The 16,791-nt window shown below is 40.7% G+C and overlaps 1 non-coding gene across 1 annotated transcript; it reads right to left on the reverse strand.

The window, feature by feature from the left end:
* Window positions 1-14,689: 14,689 nt before the first annotated feature.
* TRNAP-AGG (transfer RNA proline (anticodon AGG)) lies at window positions 14,690-14,761 on the reverse strand. Its single transcript has one exon. It is a non-coding gene; the product is annotated as a tRNA-Pro (tRNA).
* Window positions 14,762-16,791: the final 2,030 nt, after the last annotated feature.

The raw sequence follows: 16,791 nt of genomic DNA on the forward strand, positions 1-16,791 counted from the left end.
CGTGATAAAGTCAATTATATCGAATTGTTGAATATTTACCTGCTGAACAGCCCGCGCGTGGAAGATTACATTCTCATTATCATTCTTCTAAGATTATTATTCTGCAAGGATAATGTATATTATCACCGAGAATAATATATGGATTGAGAAAATTCTGTACACCTAGCTGTGACATTTTTGACTTCGCTCGCTTCTGTGCAGCTCGAAGGAAACATAAAATAATTATTGTTATTGTATATTTTCGCATCAGGTGCGCGTTATCCGTTGCTTGTTCATGTGATGCATAAGGGCATTATCATGCACCATTTGACACAGCATCACCCACTACTCGGGTGATTCCCATTTCGGCAAATAAGAAAGTAGACGTTTCGGCAAAATTATTTCAGCACATTGAGGGGGAAAACGGACCGATTCGGCAAAAGAAAGTAAGCTCACAGAAAGTTTCAGAAAAAATGCCCAATTCGGCGCAGAGCCGTATAAAATATAAGTATTAGAAACGACTCACCATTAAATAGCGACAAAGCGGTTTCCCATGCTTCGGAGGTATGTATTTCTCGTAATAACGTGACTGTGATAGCGTTGGAATTGATTTGAAACAAAATTTTCTTTTTCGATTAAGTCCTTCCTTCTACGCGGTGGATGTCCATTCGTAGCAGCTGAAATCTTTAATCTGCGGAGGGGTAGTTGCTCTTCCAAAGATTTGATAACATGGAAAATCGAGGGATGAGGTGTATAAAATTCAGTTCGTTGCTGGCTATGGAAACTTCCAGCACTGGTGCTAACCCTATTCGAAGTAGGAGCATCAGCCCAAATGCAGGGATGGAATATATTAGTGTTAACATTATTTTCAGAGATGAAGTTCGCAAATTCCAAAAAATCAGGCTGTAAAGGTGCGGTAAGAAGTAAATCGACAAACGCAAGTGGAACTTCGTGTGGGGGCAAATAAGGCAGACCGAAGAAAGATTTTATCCATTTTCCATTCTCACTTTGCGCGTCTTCGTAAGCTTCAACCAGGACTTTACTTTTTTTTACGTTCCGCCACCAACATTGCCCCAGATGAAAACGGCAGCATCTTATTTGAACAGATTTGAAGGCGTTCTAAGCGTTCGGTTGGGTCACGCAACTAAACTAACCCCCGGAGAAGCGAGAAGTATCGCCAGATTTGAAGGCGTTCAAAGCGTTCGGTTGGGTCACGCAACTAAACTAACCTCCTGGAGAAGCGGGAGGTATTGCCTGATCTGAAGGCGTTCAAAGCGTTCGGTTGGGTCACGCAACTAAACTAACCTCCTGGAGAAGCGAGAAGTATCGCCAGATTTGAAGGCGTTCAAAGCGTTCGGTTGGGTCACGCAACTAAACTAACCTCCTGGAGAAGCGAGAAGTATCGCCAGATTTGAAGGCGTTCTAAGCGTTTGGTTTGGAATCACAGTCGTTAAAATGTAAACAAAAACCACAAAATATCACTGTAGTTATGAATCGTATGAGCGATTCTTCTTTCGTGTACCGACGATAAAATCGAACTGAATGGTAACTTGTTTACTACATCCAAAGTGATGTTCATACCTACAAATGATAATAGACAGCCGCGGTCACCTTAGGACAAAGTTCAACCCAACATTTGAGATCTAATCGCACCGATGTCAGCTTTCGTGCCGAATTGGGCATTTTTTCTGAAACTTTCTGAGAGCTTACTGATATTGGTCTTCTGCCGAATCGGTCCGTTTTCCCCCTCGATGTGCTGAAATAATTTTGCAGAAACGTCTACTTTCTTTTTTGCCGAAATGGGTTGCGCCCCACTACTCATTGCTCAATAGCACCGGTCTGATACGCTGGACATCCACCAGCCCCAGGCTGGACCAGCGCACATTTGAGCCCGATGCAACTGATCAACGAGATTTCTTGCTTGACACAGCGCAGCGTCGCGACCATCCCCTGTGTGTCCGCGCCGAGGTTCACTGGAAAAGAAAACCCATTGGATCTAGAGTCCAGACTCTTAAAAACATCGACAAGAAAAAGTACTCTTGACTCAATCAGAATCTAGCTTAAATCAAGAACCAAGCCTCTTAATTTAAGCGGATTTCGTTTTGATTCAAGCAAAAATCCGATTGAATCAAGAGTATTTTTTCTTGTCAATGTTTCAAGTGTCTGGACTCTCGATCCAATGTGTTTTTTTCCCAGTGTTGTTCCGAGTTCCGCGTTGCACCAGCATTCAGCGTTCTCACTTATTTCTTAGCGTTGCCGTCCCTATTCCCAGGGCCTGCATCACAATCCACTCTTCCATCGGCAAATGTGGAGTACCATCCTGAAAGGACTTGGTAAGGAAATGGTGCGTAATGAAAACGATACAATAGGTCAACTGCGCGAGTCGAACAATTATGCTTAATGGCCGCAGATTTTTAACGGCACATACTTGCAGTTATCCAAAACTTCAATGATTATGTCTTCTTTCTTGTGTGAAGTCCAATTCTGAAGAAAAAAATTACTCATGCATAAGTAAGTAGACGCATATCTGATGAAAAGAAAATTGCTTCGCTCGAAACGCACGTTTGGGCACCCCTGAACGAAGCAAGTGGCCACCTATCTCGAACCTCCAAATCCCGCAGCTTAATAAAATTGTATATCAGAAAGGGATTTACCGTGTCCCTACCCTTCCGCAAACGGGATCATACGCGAGTCTGCCACTGTGTGTGTGTGTGTGTTTTTGTTGCGTGAGTGTGTGCTGGCCCCGACCAACGGGTTAGTGTCATCAAAACAATCGGATTCAAATGATGACAAATTATCTTCGCGCCTCGACTTGAGGATGGCAATCTATCGAGGGGGAGTCGGTACAAGGATACCGTTTCATGTTCCGTGCACAGAAAAACATGTTCTGTGAAGTTGACGCTGAAAGTTCGATCCGCAAAGAATTTCAAGTATCCCCCAGTTGGGATTGAAACATGTTGCATTCTTTAAATTGCGAGTAGAGATGAGCGAATTCTCGATGCTATCAAAATTTCATCCGCAGAGAATTGAGCAGTAGAGAGGCTGAGAATTGAAGTGGCTTGAGTGCCAAAGAAAATCTGCTGTTGAAGGACGAAGACACGACCAAACGCTCTCTTCAGAGAAATTTAAACCATCAAAATACGCTTTACCTCACTGCGAAGGCAGCTAGAACCACCATTAAAGAATTAAAAGGAGAAATGATTCTTTGACGTAGGGACCACGTTTAAAATTTTTATCTGTTCAGAAGACTAAAAAATATTACTGACCAAAACCGAGGAAAAAAATAACCACTCTGTTTAAGAAAAAATCCATGGAAACCAAAAAAAAACACTCATTTAACTTTTAGTCAATCCAGCCAAAACTATTGAGATTATTAAGTAGTCTAAGATGGTTATATTAATTGATTTTGCAGGACGGACAGATATTTTAGAGAATGATGGTTTCCTTTTTTTCATATAGTTCCGTCGGCGGATGAGGACGAATTTACCGACTGTAGTAGTGACTAGCCAGATAATGACGATGGTCACTAGTAGAGTATGAGCATGGAACCTTAATGTGCATCACGGCTGCCTCATTAGCAGGTTCGTAATGACTCTCTCGATTAGAAGTTAACTTTTAAATTTTGTCTCTGTATTTTTGTACCGCGCAAGATGGTTCCGAAATTTATATGGTAACATACATGTCCCAAAAACACGTTCTGCCACGGCGTAAAATGGAAAACTGCACCAGTCAAATATAGGAGGAAATAATTATTTTGAAGTTGGTACAGGAGTGTTTGGTCCGACTCGCGTTCTGACTTTACGGAGAAGAGCTGCTATGGGCCGCTAAGCAGAGAGTTACAGTTATAAGCATGTGATTCATGTGAAGAAAGGACCACTTTTTGAATAATTTTTATGGATTTTTGAAAACAGAAGTTAAGGGGGTGCTCTGATCGAGGGACACCCTGGGCCCACTGAACATTATTCTTTTTCCCTCTATTCAAAGGTTATTTAGTAGTTCCAAAAAATATTATAAGCCCTCTTTGCAAGTGCCTGTAAAGTTCAAATTCCTCACGTGTTAAGCAAGAAAAGTACCTAAACGATTTTCTTCTATTTTTATCTGTTGCAGAGGATGTGGGATCCAAACCGTGGAATCTCTGTGGAATCTCCTGCATTTTTTTCCTTTCTCGTCATTTCCTTCAAGTCGTGATTTTTTATAAACCAAAGAAGACTGAATTATTTAATTTTTTGATCTCATTTTATAAAGATTTGTTTTATTTCAGAAAAACGAGCTATTGAAATAATTTATTCTCCTCTCAAACTATCCATTCCTCCAAAAATGTATACTTCGCATATTGCCACCAAAATGACTGTTGGGCGTAATACGGGCCTATAAGGTGCTAGTTACCCCTTTCTTCACTCACTATCGATATTCTTTCATTTTGCGTTAATCATGCGTGATTAAAATGATTTATACTTCATATTGCCACCAAAATGACTGTTGGGCGTAATAATGGCCTGTAAACCGCTTTTTTAAATTAAATATATTAGAGTGTAAACCCAAAATGTATCGCAAAATCTACCCAGCATCCTTCAATAGAAGAGTTAGGTCACCCAAAAACACCAAAACAGGGTACCTGCATAGGAAAGTTTGCGCAGTACACCAAGAACAAAACTTTAAATGCGTTTTTCTCAAAACGCGGTTTCCAGTTATAGGCTGTTCTTGGTGCGGTGTCCTCAATTTTGAGATCGCAATTCTGTTGTCAGGAGACTTAAGCATTCACCAATTTTAACAAAGATTTTTAGAGAGAAAATATCGCATTCGAGTGCGGTTTCGATATCAGTATCGAACAACCATTTTAAGGCAACCATCGGCAAACCATTTTAAGGGGGAAAAAATTATCGTGTGAGGCTATGATTTCCACTTTAATTAGGGGTCCAATGGAATTCACTGCGATGTTTATCAGTTACAAATGTAGAAGACCACAGGTATAGTCCGGATACATGTTGCAACGTAGCGCTTGTTAACGGGGTATGGAGACAATCTTCTGGGGCCCCCAAATTTGGATTATGTCCGAGCCACTGAATCCCCGATCGCATCGACGCGGTGAGAAAATTTAATCAACAATCATTGGGAGCACTCTAATTTGCTCGCAAAAACGAGCCCGAGAAAAGAATCACGAGGATGTTTGACCCCACGCCGTATCAAGGATAAAACGCCATATGAGCCTTCAGATGTTGCCAAACTCACCTCGATAAAAATTTGAATTTTCGGGGAAACTTGTGAATTGAGAAGGAGAAGATGAAGCAAAACCACGGTTAAATTATTGAATGACATTTATTAGGTATGCATTTCACAGTTTATCTTCAGCGTATTAAAAAACATAACAAACCATAGACTACAATAAAATAAAAACGTATCACAGAGAATGACTAACGAGCATAGTTTGTAAATTTAAGTATTTATGTAGCATATTAGCCAATCTCTCGGTAGCCTTCAATTTCGTTTATTGGTAAGGGATTTGTTTTCTATTGTTTTTCCATTTATATCAATTATTTGTACGTCCTTTCTTTCTCTCTTGCTGGTCAGTCATGCACTCTGATATATTAAAGTTGATGGTTTTTTTCATATTCTTCATACACTGAAAATGGAGTTAATACTCTGGAATGCATACGTAATAAATGTACTTCAACAATTTAAACCGTGGTCCGGCTATATCTTCTCCTTAACAATTTGTGTAAAAACCTCACATAATGCATCTGAGCACGTAAACTATTGAATATTTTCGTTCAAATTTCTTTGGCGAATTTGGTTTGCGGTTCGACCTGAAGAATTGAAAATTAAAGATATTCATAATTCTCCTCAAAAATGCAAATCAAATCGTCGGGGGAACTTTGGCAACTTTTAAATGCTCATACGGCGTTTTCCCTTGGCCCGGATAACGTATTTCTGCCAAACGGAACTAAGTGCATTAAGACATGAGCCTTGGGGCCCATAAGAATATATGCATAAAAGGGCTCACGTCATAACGCACATAGTTCCGTCTGGCAGAAATACGTCCTATTATCCCACTTGGGCCGCTGCGCTGGAGCGGGTGAAAGGGTGTTTGACTTCTGATGCCGGTGCCAATCAAAAATAAACCCTTTTCACGTTTCCGATTCGGTGACCGCATTGTGCCTCGTGTCCCCCGGCTTCGGTCCCCCGCGACCCCTTGACCCCTGCCTTGGGACCCGTCGGAGCCAGTTACGAGGATGGTTCATCGAGATGTTGTCAAAAATGTTAAGGATAAGTATACTGTCGATTGAACCCTCTTGTTCCAAGTTTGCGTGAATGTCCCACAGTATAATATTTGTAAGACCGTCTATTGAACCAGATTTACCCGCTGACTCCTAGTACAAATTCCAGGTTCACTGGGAAAAAAACACATTGGATCTAGCGTCATGACTCTTGAAAACATTGACAAGAAAAATACTCTTGATTCAATCGGATTTTTGCTTGAATCAAAACGAAATCCGCTTAAATTGAGAGGCTTGGTTCTTGATTTCAGCTAGATTCTGATTGAATCAAGAGTATTTTTTCTTGTCAATGTTTTTAAGAGTTTGGACTCTAGATCCTATGTGTTTTAACACAGTACACACACACACAGTAAATAGTTTTTGTGTTTCCAGTGTTCGCAGCATATCATAAAATACAGAATTTTCAAAATTCTGTAAGATTTGTACATCTTTAAGAGGAAAGAACACGGAGAAATCGTATATCAGAAGAGTCGCTTTTTCCAGAATATTGAAAACTGGTGAGCTTTCTCCTTGAATTTACGAAATTTCGTAAACCGTCAAACTTTGACTACCTGCCTTAGGCATTTGATGAAATGCGCCTGATATGACGATTTGCCTGCGACGTGTATTTCACCGGGGGAAGTTTGACAACATTAAAACGTTCATACGGCGAAAATGTTGTTCCCTGGGCACGGTAGTATTGAAGTTGTTTCTCTTCGTGACGGGGCCCCCCCGCGGAGCCAAGTCTGGTCGTGCGTCGGCGAAATACGAGCCGAAAACGGTGCGATTAGCGTCTAGTGACATCAAAAACTGCAAATTACGCCCCACGCCAAAACAATGCTGCCGCGTTACAGAAGAGAGCCGTGCGCGGAACCTGTGATGGGCCTCGAGACGTATAACAGTACGTGCTATCCGTGGCTCATACAGAAATCCACTTACCTGGATCACACCCAGTGGCGTGGCGTGAATTACGATATATCGATTGTTATGCCATTTAAACGTATGGGAAAGGATCGATAAATAGGGTGTTCGCAGCGAACGCCTTAATAATCGATTCTTTACCATAGGTTTAAATGGCATAAAAATCGATATATCGCAATTCACGCCACGCCACGCCACTGATGACACCATCCTCGCGAGTGAGGACCAGTTTCCCCAGACCGGATGAGAGATGGGCGCGGGGCTCGAACAAAACGGCGAGCCCACGGGGAGGGGGGGGGGGGGCAGGATATTTTGAAAACAAGACGGAGTAGGGGTGTAATTAAAATCAAATGTTGATGCTCAGAGTCTGAATAGCCTTTAAGACTGCACCGAGGAGGAAGGTTGAAAGGAAGAGCTGAACCTGACCAATCCGCCGTGAGGAGACGAGTATCCGGATAAAGGATCCATTTCTCTACGGGTTCCAGAGGGGGGAATTAGGTTAGAAAGGGAGCCGAAAGCTGGGAATCGTTCCACGGCTTGAAGTGGCTCCCCTCTGCGGGCCGATTATTGAATTGATAGACAAAGCAATAGACAAAGAAGACAAAAAGGATATGGAGGTATACCTATTGGTGGAAGCAGGTGGTTACAATGGAGCAAGCATTTATGACTGAGAGTCTTATACAGAAAGTCGACATCAACATGGAGTCACAAACGGGAATAAAGATTACAGAAATGTGAACGTTTTTCGTAATCTTTGATCGGCCCATTCTCAAATCCTTTCTCCGTTCTCCTCTCATTCCGCTTGTTCCTAGCGAGACCCGTAATTCCCGGTCCATTCCAGATTATAATCTTTGCAATGGGTGAAACTGTAATCTTTATTCCCGTTTGTGACACTGTGAAGGCCTAAAATACGGGAACCAATCAGAAATGGATTCAAATTGTCTTGACTCTCAGTATAAAGGGACAAATGGCAGGTAGGTGATAGACTAACTAACGGCAACCGACAGGAGACCCGACAGTTAGTCTATCATTTTTCCTCTTAGTCTGTAAAGACCACCAGTTCCTACCAATGGGATCGCTCCATACTCCCTATGTCTTCTTTGTCTATAGCTTTATCTATAAATTTCAATAATCGGCCCGCTGGTGCCGTTAGGATTTCTGCTAATCAGCATTTTAAGTTTTGCTTCATGAAGATTGAGTTTTCTTTTTTTAAACGCGCCGGTGTGTTGACTAATGGTGGCTGGCAGAAAAATCGGTACTTTCCGCGCGAATCACGAAAAATACGTCGTACTTACGTTGGAAAGTGATTTTTAAAGGAGCTAGTAAACTTAAGTTTGATGCGTGAATTAAAATCGTTTCAAGTCTTACAATTTTAGGTTCTTTGTTGATTTTTAGAACGGAAAACTATGTGATAGTATTATTATATTCCTGTGAGTTTTAAGGCTCTGCATTCCCCCGACGGATTTGTCTTAGGGTTTTTAGTCTTACGTTGTTTTGTTTTAATGAATTGTGCCACTGTGTTTTAATAAAGGCTATTATTGTAATTATTCATACATCGTAGCCTCGGAATTCGCATTTCATTGCATTCAGATATCGCACTTCACTTTCCAGAGGAATCTTTTCGGAATGTTATCCATATGAGTCCCACGAGATGTGAGGAAGTGGTGTGGTCCACCCTAGCAGAGCCTCTTACCAGGGTAAGGCTACATACGCTGGGAGGTCGCCCGGTATCCCAGGGCTCCGTTAAGGCACCATTTGCCCCTGGTGCCATACTCCCAACGCACGGGTCGCTTTACAGGCTGGGTATTTGGGGCTTGGAGCGTTCTGTCCGCGACCTTTTATTCAGTATATTCAAGGCTACCCTACACAAGTATTACACGACGTCACTACCTACATAGGGAATCCAGCCATCCGCCACCTGCTGACGCGCCCACTAGGTAACGCCCCCAACCCGTGGGTACATAATAATTACTCGACTTATTTCAGAGTGGTTGAGAAACTGGAATAATTTTGTATCTCTCAAAATAACTACCCGAATCAGCAATGGGAAACTAAATATCAATAGTCCGTTTTGAATCCAAGAAATAGACTTTGCTCTTTGTTAAGGCAAAATAGTCGTACATTTCATTTTTGGGCACAGTCGCAATTGTCTCTAGCGGTTTCTTAATATTTAAGTTGATAATGTTTAACATGGCGTTTAGAACATCGGGAGGAAATAAAAATGGTGATGATTTGGATTCGATTGCAGAATTGCTACATGAAAGTTAAAAAATGCGTTCTGAATCCCTATAATGTAGAAAATTAATGACGAGAGCTCTAACTCAATAACATTCTCGTGTCGAAGTCTGTGAAATTTGAGGGACAAATTTTGGAAAATTTCATTAATTTTTTCTTGGAATCCGTTTTTAAAGTAAGTTAGATTATAAATTAATTCTTCAACAAGGTTCAATCCTCCCGTTAAAGTTCCTTCATCACTGTCAAACCTAACTTTCTGTAACTTATTGTCAACGAAAAATTCGAGTTGTATCCAATTTTAATTTATGAATTTCGGAAAATAATTTTTTTCTATCCTTGTGATCCGGTTTGCCAAAAAGAAATTTAATAACTGTGCCAGCTGTATTGAAGGCTCTTTTCCTTCTGCTTATCCGTACGAAGTTTATTAAAGCTGATATTTCTTTATCCAAATTTCCTACTCAAGTGTTTAAAGATGATAATAACTCGTTGAAACGCCCTTCTATTTCACCATCTTCATCAAAACTTTTAATCGTGTATGACAAGTTGCCTATCTGCTGTAATAATTGCAGTTGCTCATTAAAAATTTCGCCTAAATCATAATTTACCGAGACAGTCCACGTATGTGTTGACAAAATAACGTCCGTTTCCCATTCAAAAATCACTCCCGTGTTTAGAGGTTGTATTTTAAAAGGTTCACAGTTCCTGAACATGAGCCACAGATGCAAGAAGAAGAATAGTACCAACATTTCAAAAAAATCACTTGTAGGGGGTGGGTTGTGCAGTAAATCCCTCCAATTATTTTCAAATCTTTAGGCGAAGTATCGCACTCGGTGGCTATAACAGTGAATTGTGCAGATTCGAATTTGTAAAATGGTAGCTTAACATTTAACTGCCCATGGAGACCTCAGGGAGAGAAGACAGGCGTTATATCGTTTTCTGTAGGTATTGCGAACGAATCCGCAGATTTGAACTTGTGAAACTGTAGTAAGAAATTTAACTGCCTCAGGAGACTCAAACGCCGGGAAAAGAAAATGGGTGCTGTCTTATTGAAGTGGTTTGAATTTCTAGCACCCGCTTTCCTACTTTCACGCGGTTACGGAGGGTAAAAATGGATTAAGTCAAAATTGCTCTCAGTAAAAATACCATTTCACGTGCATTTCTCCACGACGATGCCCAGTTTCCACATACCTTTCATTTATGTGTACAATCCCTACAATCGAACTTGAAAATTCACCCGATTTCAAACTTTAAATGAACCCCGTGCGCTGGTACCTAATTTTTCAAATTTTCAAGTATTCCTGATTGAAAGCTCTAGTCTCAGTTTCGAAAAGGGAAGGAAACAATGGTGCTCTGAAGTTGCACTCGCTGCATAATCGCAATTTAGCAGGCAAACTGCACAGCACACTGGAAAAAAAAAACACATTGTATCTAGAGTCCAGACTCTTAAAAACATCGACAAGAAAAAGTACTCTTGATTCAATCAGATTGAAGCTTAAATCAAGAATCAAGCCTCTCAATTTAAGTGGATTCCGTTTTGATTCAAGCTAAAATCCGATTGAATCAAGAGTATTTTTTTTTTTGTCAATGTTTTCTAGAATCTGGACTACAGATCCAATGTGGTTTTTTCCCAGTGCATTAAGAATCAGTAAGCAAGGGATTTCATACTTTATGGGCAGCTTTAAAAAATTAAACATTTCGCGAGCTATGAAACGGAGAATTCCGGACCTTCTTGAGGCATTTCCGTACTTTTTCAGTTCTTCCGGACCTGCAGACACCCTGGACACAATAATGTGTCTCACAATAACAGTTGCATGTGGGGATCAATAGTTTTGATTTTGTTAATCTTTTAATTTTTCCTCGCCCGCTTGAAAACGCGCTTGTAATAGCTGCAAAATGCCTCGGAGGTTATTGATGTTTCAGTTTCTGCGGCCGTAGGCTAAATTTAAGTTGTTTATTTTGTTTTAGTCTCTTCAGAGATGGTTCGTGGTATTCTTTTTTTTTTAAAGTAAAATCTTGTGTGTAAAATGACTCGTGCACCAAATTTCACATGTGGAGAAAAGGCACAAATTACCGAGACGAAAGTGAATGCACCATTACAAAATTTTGATGTCTCCACTGAACAATGATGTGACAGGCTCTAAGAAGAAGGATACCTGAGAAAGGATGACTGAGGATATCGGCAAGATCAACAAGATTCTTCCGAGAATCTCTCCTCTCTTCAAAGTTCAATGAAAAGTTCATCACCCACAATTTCCGTGCAGGGTATCCTGAGCAACTAGTAGACGTCGTTCAAAGGCCAGGGCCGCTATAGCGTTTCTTCCGAAATTGTCTCATGATGATCAAGAATAGCAGGAAATTGTCAACAGGTACATTGAAGATGCGGTTCTAGTGATCAAGCATCATTGGTTGTGTCCTCCCCTCAATTGGCAGGGTCACATGAAATAGGACTTCTGTTATCATCTTGCTCAGGCCCGCAGTATAAAAATGTACGGGTCAAAAATGTCAAAATTAGCATGACGGCAGAATGGATCTTCCTGTTTTATGCAGAGCAGGGAAGTGGTTTCAGTAAAGAACGTCTGTTGGTGTGAAAAGTTAAAATATATGGTAATACTCGGACGGAAGTTTCTTTAGGTTGAAGATTTTTTCGATGTGCCATGTAAAAGTTCGTTCATTAACATTTCCGGAGTTTCAAAATCCAAATATATATATTAAATGTAATTAAAGATCTCCTATATTCTGCTCAGGACAGCAGAGTTTAGTGTTCATTTGTTTCGATCTATTTACGTACGATTCGCTTCCGACAATACCACTCAATACTTTATTGCTTGATTTTCTTATCTATGCTACCGGAGAGAGTATATTCAAAAGAGAGTGGGCAGCCAACATTATCCGTAGAAAAACATGCGAAAAAGCAAAGAAAGTTGGGTGGGGATGTCAAACTGCCGTGCAGAGATGTCTGCCAAACATGTTCCGAAAATGTTTAAACAGGAACCTTTTTTTTATCAAGAAATAAGGTATGTTTATGTTCTTCTTCAAATGTGTTTATTTTATTACTTTCATATTGGATCTGGGAGAGAACACAGCTACTCCCAGCCGAAGGCCTAAATTACGATCTGGAAGAAAGCTGAGTGGAAGGAGGGATTTCACGTTAAAAGTGTGTTAAAGCTAAACGAGAAACAAGTTAGAATCGTGATGGTAATTGTAGTTCTTGCCATAATTTTACTTTTCCATTGGATGCTAATAGTTTAATGGGTCACTAAACCATGAACGAATTTTGACTTGCGAATATAGTTTTCTGAAGGAAAATGACGCGTAGAACACAATACGCTCATTAAAAACGGGAACAAGTAACTCAATGACCGAGAAATGCGTAGTTCAAATCGCTCAACTTATACGCAAATTTAAAACGCCCCGGTTTCGCGCCGCGCCGAATGATGTCATCCGGCACCAATCAGAAGCGGGCAAGGGTTTCCACGACTTCCGTCAAATGTCTATCTACTCTTCGTATATGAATACAATACTAAAGTCGAAATTATATCTTCTGAATTCAAGACTTGAATCTCATTCATATGTTAGCTGTAATAAACGAGCAACAATTCCACATTGAAACACGTTTTATTAAAACAAACATCAGAGGAAAATGAGAGATGATCGCGGTATGACTACCGCAGTGCGTCAACACCGTCAGTTTCCCGCCATTCGGGTGCGTTTGAAATGTCTTGCAGTTTTTAGATTTTTCAAAAGCGGGTTTCTCCGCGATTTCGGCTCCATAAAAATGCGGAAAAATCACCACGTTATCTACTCACATTGTATTTTCAAAATGTTCAATAAAATAATCAAGGTTTAGTGACCCATTCGGATTATTTGGCAACCCTGTGAGGGTTGAACCCGCGGATTGAGGGTGGCGACTGGGCCGAAAGGGTGCACGAGCACCTTTCCTCCCCCAGCGAGGGACTTGTGTTTATTTATTTATCCCGGGCAGATGGCAGCCAATCTCGAGTCCCCGATTCCAAATTAACCAGCTTGTAATCATTTTGTCACGTCATTAAAAACGGCTTAGGGTCATCGCGGCTTCGAGGTCGATAGGAAATGCTCATGTGCAAGCCAGGGCATTCTTTCAACGGGCACAGCCTCATATTTTGACCCTTAATTCCATCCCGCTTCCGATACAAGGTCGTTTCTTGAACAGGTCATTTCCTTAGAAAGGTATATCTGTCGAACGTAATTATTCAAATCAGGCATTTTATCAAATGCCTAGGCCAGTAGTCAAATTTTGACAGTTTGCGGAATTCTGTAAATGTATGGCAAGGAGTTCATGGGTTTTCAATATTTTGGGAAGAATAACTCTTCAAATCCGCGAACTCTCCTTGTTCCTTCGTTTTGACATGCCTTTAGTACATTTAAATGCTAAAATTTTAAAAATTCTGTGTTTTAGGACGTGCTGGAAATTTCATGAAAAATGTGCACTTAGGATCATAAAATCGTTTAAAATACTATTAAGTGCTGCATATTTTTACAGAAAATTTTTCCTTACAGGGGCTGAAAATAGGTCAAAAATCAAAATTTCAATCTAGGTAGCTGACTATTTGCCTTGGCATTTGACAAAATGCCTAATTTGACTATGTGCCTTGGCATTTGACAAAATGCCTAATTGACTATTTGCCTTCGACATATCGATGGCATAAATGCGGAACCCCATATTATAATTGCGGCGTTTAAAGATTTACCACCGTATTTTGTTCATTTTCTTCGAAGATGCGTTAAGCAGAGAGGAACCAAGCCACATCATCTATCGTCAAATTTAATTCAGCAATTTAATTTTTTACATAAAAACGGTTTTGCGGATACTTGTACATGTTTCAGTGAATTTTCTGCATAATAGCACATTCCTTGAAATTTTCGAGGATCCGCACAAACATTCTCTTGTAAAAAAAAAAGAAAAGAAAGAAAAACAGTTACATTTGGCAATGGATTATGTGGCTTGGCTCCTTTCTACTAAACGCGGTCCATCTCGAGAGATAGGTGCATTTAATTGTTAATGCTATGTTACTGAAAATTGTTGAAATATACCAGTAGGAGCCAAAAGAGAATTTCAAATGATAATTTCTGTATATGCGCGAAGAAGGAAGCAGAGGAACATTTTTTAGGCTATTCAGGATAAGGTATATGCATGCAGCTCAACAGTTAATAACAAGACCTGAAAACACGAATCAGCGAGCGCACCTAATTAATGAATATTTGAAATAATACGTAATTTTGAACTTGAAAATAGTGCCTAGCTTTGTTCTTAAAATTAAAGTGGGCCTGTCCGGGAATTGAACCCGGGACCTCTCGCACCCTAAGCGAGAATCATACGACTAGACCAACAGGCCGGTTGTGTGAGAGCGCCAAGGGAGATGGACATAAGTCCAACTTTCGTGAGTGTTTCACACGGTAATTCAAATCGCACTGTCCTTCAACGAGGTTCGCACTCTCCTTCGACGAGGTTCGTTACAAGATCTTTTATCGATTGTTCTTCATACAACAATCACTAGATTCTAAACAATTTTCGCGACGGATTTTTACGATTAAACCTTCTCGTAGAAATAGTTTCGTAGTCAGACTTGCGATAAAACCGTAAAAAATGAAATGCAACGAGTCTGCGATCTAATGCAATACATTCGCAATTTCACTGTCATAAAATTGCAATCTATATCCATCATAGTCAGTAACTGCCAATTTTAACCCAGTCCATGAGCCTGCAAGATGTGCAATTCGCAGTGCAATAAAAAATGGCAACTTATTTCAATTTTCTTGCAATAAATTTCAATAAAAAGTGCTCCTTCAATCAATAGGTGGGCAACATACACGACAGTCCGATGCATAGCAACAATTTCACCATGTAATTGCAATTTATTGCAGTTTGTGCTACTCAAAACCAAGTACTTGGCACTCGCATGAGCGACTCCACTGGCATGGCTGTTGATAAACGGTTGGAAATAGAAGCGAAGCGTGAATGATCGATTGTCGATTTGCCCCCATTGGAAACCGTGGTAAAGAATCGATTATTAAGGTGTTCGTTGCGAACATCTCGTTTATCGATACCTTTCCATAGCTTTACATGGCAGACCAATCGATAAATCGCAAAGCACGCCACGCAACTGCTGCCGTGATAGCGAAGAGAGCCGTAAGTGCAAAAATGAAGTTTTGAGAAAACGGGCTCAGAAGCTTCTGACAGGAACATTTTATTGAAAGAAGCCTCCGTTCTTTGTCAAATTGCCACTAATCGTCCGGAAGACTCCTAGAAATCGTATGGATGATTCAAAATCGACTGATTGTATTTCCAATACATAAAAAGGGTATTTTTCATTTTCATGCTAAGTTATCGGTAGGCAAGACAGCCGTAAGTGCTATCTTCTGCATGCTTTCGTGGTTGCGTTTTGGACGCACAACAAACACATTTTCAGGTTAGAAATTGGCAGAAGAGGGCGGCACTTTCACTGGAAAGCACTGTTCTCATTGGCTCTCATGCATCTACGGCTGTCTTGAAAAAAACTATGTCATTTTTTGTGCACTTACGGCTTTTACATACGTCTCGTTTTCATGAAATTAGGATGAATTTTGCTGTTTTAGCTGTCTCAGTAATTTCATCTAAAAGAGATTAGACGAATTTTGAAGAAAAGTCGATTTCGAAAATTTTGCCCCTACGGCTCTCTTCGCTATCACGGCAGACTGATCGGAAAAAGACGGACAATAAATTCGAGTTTTTTCAAGAGATTGGCAACAGCAAGCGACGGAGTCTTCCGGTGTCACAATACGGCGCGAAATAATAAACATCGTCATCAGCGCGCATTGTGCGGCGTGACACCGGGGCTTGATTTTGCGGGTGGTCTAGCCCCCCCCCCCCCCCTCATTCGCCCTCCTTCAGGGGTTGATTGGCCTGGGCGCCGATGAAACGGCCTATCAAAATATTTCCCTCGCTCAGCGGATGATTATAAAATCGGGGTGCGAATCGAGATTATCCCTCGAGTGGGCGACTGTGACGACTGACAGGCTGATTATGTAAGTTGATAGACACAGCGATAGACAAAAGGCAAATGAAGAGATCCTACGGAAGTGAGAGTGTAACGCTGTCGAGTGTCGAGTTCTCAACGAAACGTGCCTAATCGTAACCGCGCTGTTCCGCGACGAAAAAATGGTTCTCATGTCAAATGGTTACACGATCAGATCACTGATCGTGAGTGAAGGCTATGCTTTTCTGATTTGTGCCAGGCTGTACTTGCTCCTGATGTGCACGGAAAAAAAGCACGAGGTTGTTGGATGATATGGACACTTCCAATCAATTGTGGTAGCACCCCATTAATTATGGTAGTACCCCAATAAATTAGGTAACTAACCCAAATATGTGCAAATAACTTATTAC

Source organism: Bemisia tabaci, chromosome 9, assembly GCF_918797505.1.
Source record: "Bemisia tabaci chromosome 9, PGI_BMITA_v3".
Lineage (NCBI taxonomy): Eukaryota > Metazoa > Arthropoda > Insecta > Hemiptera > Aleyrodidae > Bemisia > Bemisia tabaci.